General features: G+C 40.1%; 1 protein-coding gene and 1 pseudogene across 1 annotated transcript in view; both read right to left on the reverse strand.

Annotated features, from left to right (window-relative positions):
* Nucleotides 1–6468, reverse strand: part of FGD5 (FYVE, RhoGEF and PH domain containing 5) — a 204191-nt gene that overhangs the window by 14653 nt on the left and 183070 nt on the right. The window lies entirely within an intron of this gene.
* On the reverse strand, nt 1363–2599 carry LOC102833931 (annotated as a pseudogene).

Raw genomic sequence — 6468 nt, forward strand, 5'->3', positions numbered from 1 at the left:
ATACTCTTGGCTCATAAGAATGGCACCTTAGAAAGGGGCAATTTCCACTCAGTCTCTGGTGGCATTATTTCAGGTTAATTTCTTTCACCAATAAGAAAACCTTACGTCTCTATCACCCCCACAACTGTGGCCACATTTTGTTTTCTAATGACTACAATGGGTAGCAGAAAGAAAAAGATGATTTAAAAAGCAGCCATTAAAACAGATAAATCAAGCATACAGAAGAAATATTTGGCTCATGGCAATTTAAAAAATAGCAGCTGGGATATATCAGTAGCCAGATGCTTGAGTCATGAACATTAAGATACGAAAGCCAGTCCAATATGACCAAGTGGAATAGATCATCATTGCATCTCATTCTTTATAACAAACACTCTGAGACAATAGGAAATACAAGCGATATGTAGAGTCTCAGAACATGCTGATCACTCAACATTTTCATCCATTTTTACAGGGTTTAGAACATCAGTAGTTCCCTTATTTGTACTCCCTCACCAGTCCTTATCAATCTAAGTGTATTACTTGGAATGAAAACTTTTCTTAAGTGCATTTGAAAATAGTTGTATGAAAAGAATAACCATTTGGTTTGCCTGGGAAAATATTAACCCAATGCCGAAGTTTCTCAATGGGGAAAAAGCTCAACTTTCTTCTTCCTGCCACACATGTGTCACATATGATTTCCCAAAGACCTCACTTTCAAGTTTGTTCTCCATGGCTTCATGAAGGAATGAAAACCGGTGAGCAAACAAATGAACTTAGGACATCTGGGTTAAAAATCCAAGAAAGTATGTTAACATGCAATCAATGGTCCAAACGCTCAAAATTCATGTCAGTAAATTTCAATTATACATCAAGTTTCCACTGATGAATAGGAATCGGGGCATAAAATACACCACCTTTTCATTTCCTATCAAATTTATCACACACATCACTGGCTTTTGAGACGCTGGATACTTTTACAGTTTAATTTGCAAACAGAAGTTTTATAACAAATTGTGTTAAACCAAATCCTGTTTTGAAAACTGTTTATATAGAAAACCCAGGGAATGAAGTGAACTGTTCATTGTGGAAGGCCTTAAATTACATTATTAAAGTAGAAAATGCAGGAGGTACAAGAGAACTGAAAAGAATAATGCAACATTAGATTCAAATCTATAGCTCCTGTAGCTACTTAAAACATGGTTTTAGAAATTAAACCCAACATTTCCAGTAACTATAGAAACAGTTATAATTTGCCATGAAAGCCCTTATATCATGCTTGATATAATGAGGTAGGAAAATGTAAGAACCAGGACACATGAGACATGACATTGAATCTCTCTACAACTCCTGTTTGCTTTACCGAGGGTGAAGATTCAAAATTCAGTCACCTTCTTCAGCTTCAGACTCAGATTCTCCTTAAGCATTTTGAGCCACTCCACAACTTTTTCATTTGCTCAAGGAAGACACTGTTCCCCTTTGCAACACATGCATCTTTATACCACTTCAGAATGGGCTGTTCACTCAGGACTTCAGCTTTATAAAAATGCACCACTATTTTCTGGAAGGCTTTCATGAAATGAATGTTGTCATAGTAGTACTCCTGAATCTTCAGTAACAGAGTCAGTTCTGACTGACTTTCAGTAGTGAAGGCAGCAAGCAGAGGGCTGTATTGCTTCAAGTGCTTCATGGCTTGCTCTGCTACAAACTCCTCTTTATTGTTCATTCCACAGTACTCATTACACTGGACCAGATTATTCCACTGATAAGTGGTTCTGGTATGTTGTTTTTTTTCATCTCCTCCTTGACATATAAAATTATATCCTTAAATGGATCATCATGAGACATGTGTTTCTGAAGTTCTTTCTGGAGCTCCTGATGACTCCTATGGTTTGCTGATTCTGAACATATTCTGAAAGCTCTTTCAAGCCTGCTTCAGTGAAATACTTTGTGAAGTGTTCAACACTTTGTTTATTAGCAGGAAAAAGTTCCATCAATCTGTTATCCGTGCTGACTTTCCAAAGAGTTCCAGCTACTGCATTGATATCTTCTCTTTTTCATTTATCCATGATTTAAAGAGCTTTACTTTTTAGCAAAAGCAGCTGAAACCCCTTCTTTAACCAAATCCTCATTATAAAGGCTATTAAGAACAGATGCATTGTGTTCCATTAGCCAGTCAACATAGCCAGCTTGGTCCTCTCTGACTCAGAAAAACCCTTTAAGAATAGCAGCAACTGTTTAACTTCATCTTCAAAACCTTTCTCCAGGTATTTGTAGCACCTGATTGACTTGTTAAGAACCTAAGCAAATGCTTGCATGGTCTCTAGGTCTTCTTGTACTGTGAACACACAGACATCTGTACGTATCATGTCATCATGGGGCCAGCATTCCACCAGCTGCCAGAATGTCCAAGAGTGTTTCTGCATATCAGCGGTAGTCAAGTTTTGTTCCAGAAACATTAAGAAACTTAGCTACTGCTTCTAAATCAGTACCAGTTTCATTAAGCCTTGAATAATAACAGTCTTGAAACTGAGTAGGGTCAAATCTCTCTTTTTCAAGTTTTAAAATGTTGGCCTGATAGTGTTGGCTTTTGCTGCTTATGATTATTCATAAAAGACACCTGAATTTAAGGCGACGAGAAAAGAGCCAGAAACCCTAGATGTGGCGGCAACTGCAGCTGTGTCTCCTCTGCCCCATTATCTTTTAATTCAATATTCCCATGAACTTTGTGAAGTCTCCTCATAATGCACGTGGGAAACCATCACACACACATTTAACACACGTAGCACGCATAGGAAATGAACTCATAAGGTGGTTATACATTTTGTTTGTTTTTTAAACTAACGTGTTGTTGTTGTTAACTACCGTGGAGTCGGTTTCGACTCACAGTAACCTTGCACAGTGACCTTGCATGGGAGCAGAAAGCCTCATTTCTCTCCTATGAACAGCGGTAGTTTTGAACTGCCGACCTTGACGTTAGCAGGCAGATTCGTAACCACTATGCTACCAGAGCTCCTTAAAATAACTTGTAGTGTTTAAAAATATATGACTTGGACTTTCAGAGCAAGAAGACCAGGCTTAGCTATAACGTCACCTGATGTCTCGTTTTATAGATATGAAACAGAGGTTTTTTTTATATTACGAAACGGTAATACAGGAACTACTGAAGGTTAAATCCCAAGTTTGTTGAAAAGCTGGTAAAAATTTGGATCGCTCAGCACATACTCCAATGTCCCTTTTTCCACAGCAGAAAAGTAACTTTTAACAGCTCAGGCAGTTTAGAGAAGTGATAGAAAAGGAACCTGGTATTAAATCCTGTCCTGACAAAGGTCCAAGACTCCTCACTGGAGACACTGGTTTTCCTTCTGCATTTGACCTGGATACCCCCACAGCACATGAAAGACAGACTGAAAGGGAGGCTGGGGATGAGAGCTAGGAGAAAACAGACAGCTGGTTTCTTCTTCCCTCTCGTAGGTATGTCTGGGGCAGCACACCTGTGGAATTTCTCCTGGAAGCAGGTCTTACTGAAGGGGGGCATCTGGGAGAAGGAGAAGATAGGGCACTTTGAGGGGGCACATTTCTCCTGGGACCTCTGCAGATCTGTGGAATGTAGTCCTTGCTGGGTAATAAAAAGGTGGTCATTTGTGTCCGAAACCACCAAGGTGCTAGCTGGCGCAGACCCAGAAGGCACCAGGATCAAAGTGGGCTGAATCCAGAGGACCTACTTGTTTTCTGGGTAAGAACAGTGGTGCTCAAAGTCTGAAGCCAAGGACTACTCAGGGTCTAGGAGGAGCTTAATGTACGCAAGACCACCACTAAAGAGAAAGTAGGGTGGTCTTTTCTCAATTTATGGAAAAGGACTAATTATGTAAATTACAGTCCAGTCATACTATGCAAAAAGTGTCAGGTTTCTGTGTATTAGATAATGATCTCTAAGCTAAACTAAGTAAAAGACCGTCAAGAAGAGTCAGTATACTAGGTTAGCTTTGGGGTCAAAACCCAGAGAGGAGCTATGAATGTACACTTCATTCTATAGCTACAAGGGAATGTCTGGGAGGGTCCCTCAAAGCTGAAGTGGTCACATCTGGCCAGAGGCTGAGGACTCGATTCTCAGTGCTCTGGCAGTTACGTAACGATGTGATCTCACTACTGAGCCAATCAGCTGTAAGGTGGCGACTAGGGTGAGCTGCAACACCCCGGGGCTCAGAGTTTCCCTGGAGCAAGGGTGAAAAGTGAACGGAGAATGAGGAACCTAATACTACCAGAGAAGAGCTGGAAGTGGGGTGTGACTTTTGGACCTAGGATCTCTGTGCTGAGAACCATCGAGACCCAAGGGAAGACTGACATCAAGACACAAGGATCCATCCACACAACTGACTCACAGCTTATTAAAAGAAGGAAAACGTAAGTTAAAGAGGCCAGCCTTGTGGAGCATAAGTGAATAAAACGAACTTTACTGCTCTCACTGAAGGATGCTTAAAACCGCAGCCTTCTAAAAACTAGATTTCAAAAGATGTTAGTCCATAGGTTTATGTTGGATTGTTCTACTCCATTCATCCCAAGGCATGCATAAGTTTTTATTGAGAGATAAAAAAGAGAAATTGTCATAAAGGGGAACATTCCAAAAGTTGTTATTGCCATTGATAATCACAATTAATATCTTGTTGGTGATTTGATCACTAAGCAACAAAAGTGGAATAGAGCTACGCTGTCCAATATGGTAGTAATACAAGTTTAAGTTAGCTAAAATTAAATTTAAAATCCAGTTACTGGTAGTAACTCTAAATACCAACAGAGAGGGAAGGAGTCTTCACATCAAGTATCCGTGTTATCCCCTCTGTAAACAGGGTAGATAGGGACGGGCAACTCAGACATTGGCTACCTAAAATGAGGGGACAATAAAGGCACAAAGGGACTGGCTTACAAGGTTTCAAGAGGGAGTTTAGTTTAGGAGTGTGTGGGGGAAGACAGAGTCCCCACTGAATAGTTTTCATCTTGTCTAGATGGGTCTGGTGAAAAGAGATTGGGTTAAGATTCTTATGATTCAATAGTAAGTAATTGTTATCATGACTAATTGCAACTGTCACAATCGTAAAGGTAGAAGTTCTGTAACAAAAACGGGGCGTAGTTAATCTTACAGTCCAGAAACAAAGGACCCAAGGACCAAGAAGAGCACAAACGGAATGCAAGACCTTATCCAGAGAGACAGCGACACCAGAGATGGAGGCAGAGATGGGGTCATAGAGAGGGGGAGTGGCTGAGAACTCTAGATTCATGGAAAGAGAGGGACTGAGAGCTGGCGGCCAGGAGGCAGACTTGCAGAATGTGCCCTTTGGTGGTGTAAATTATTATATATTTGTTGTTGTAAAGTGCCATTGAGTCGATTCCAACCCATAGCAACCCTGTACAGGGTTTCCGAGGCTGTAAATCTTTACGGGAGCAGAAATTCTCATCTTTCTCCCGCGGAGTGGCTGGTAGTTTCAAACTGCTGACCTTGTGGTTCGCAGCCCAATTCGTAACCACTACGCTATCAGAGCTCCTTAAATTATTATATATACCTGTGTTTAAAAAAAGAGCTAAAATGAATAGTGAGACTGATGATACATGGAGGGGATTATAATCATTGTAATGAAACAAAGTGTATGATTTGTTGAATGTAAAACTGATGATCTGCCCTATAAACTTTCACTTGATTGAGTGAAATAAATAAAAACATTAAAAAAAAAAGTTACTACATATTTCTATATGGACACGTGGCTCCTGACTACCATATCGGATAGCACAGATTATAGAACATACCCATAACTGGAGTGCTGTAGGATAAGCACTGGATTGATAACCATAAGGTTGGCAATTCAAACCCACCAGCCACTCCATGGGAGAAAGATGAGGCTTTCTGCTCCTATAAAGATTTATAATCTCAGAAACTCTACACAGGGTCTCTGTGAGTCGGAACCTACTCGACAGCTGTGGCCTTGGTGTGTTTTATTATTATTTGTAAACTATAACTGAAGAAAGTTCGAATGGACTGTGTTGACATGCAGTGCTCACTCATTAATCCACTCAGTAAATATTGGTTGAATACAATGGTGAGTAAAGCAAAGTTTGTGCTCTCATAGAATTTATAGTCTACAGGGAGGAGACAGAAAATAAATAATCAAATAATAATAAACCATTAAAAAAATAAAGACACATGGAGACCTTCTAGGGATGTTGGGCCCACAGATCTTAGAAAGGGACAAGGACCTTCTTTCCCCCAGAGCTGACAAAGAAAGGAAGCCTTACTCCAAAGCTGGTACTCTGCATTCAGGCTTCTAGGAGGCTTCTAAACTGTAAGGGAATAAATTCCTGTTTAGTAAAGACCGCACTTGTGGCATTTGTTATAGAAGTACCAATAGATAACGAAGACAACATGTATATATTCTTTCTACGCTTTTCAATTTGTCGAAGGAATAAGCAGAACCATACTCATTTAAAGGAGCTCTAGTG

This window comes from Chrysochloris asiatica, unplaced genomic scaffold (genome assembly GCF_000296735.1).
Source record: "Chrysochloris asiatica unplaced genomic scaffold, ChrAsi1.0 scaffold00121, whole genome shotgun sequence".
Classification (NCBI taxonomy): Eukaryota; Metazoa; Chordata; class Mammalia; order Afrosoricida; family Chrysochloridae; genus Chrysochloris; species Chrysochloris asiatica.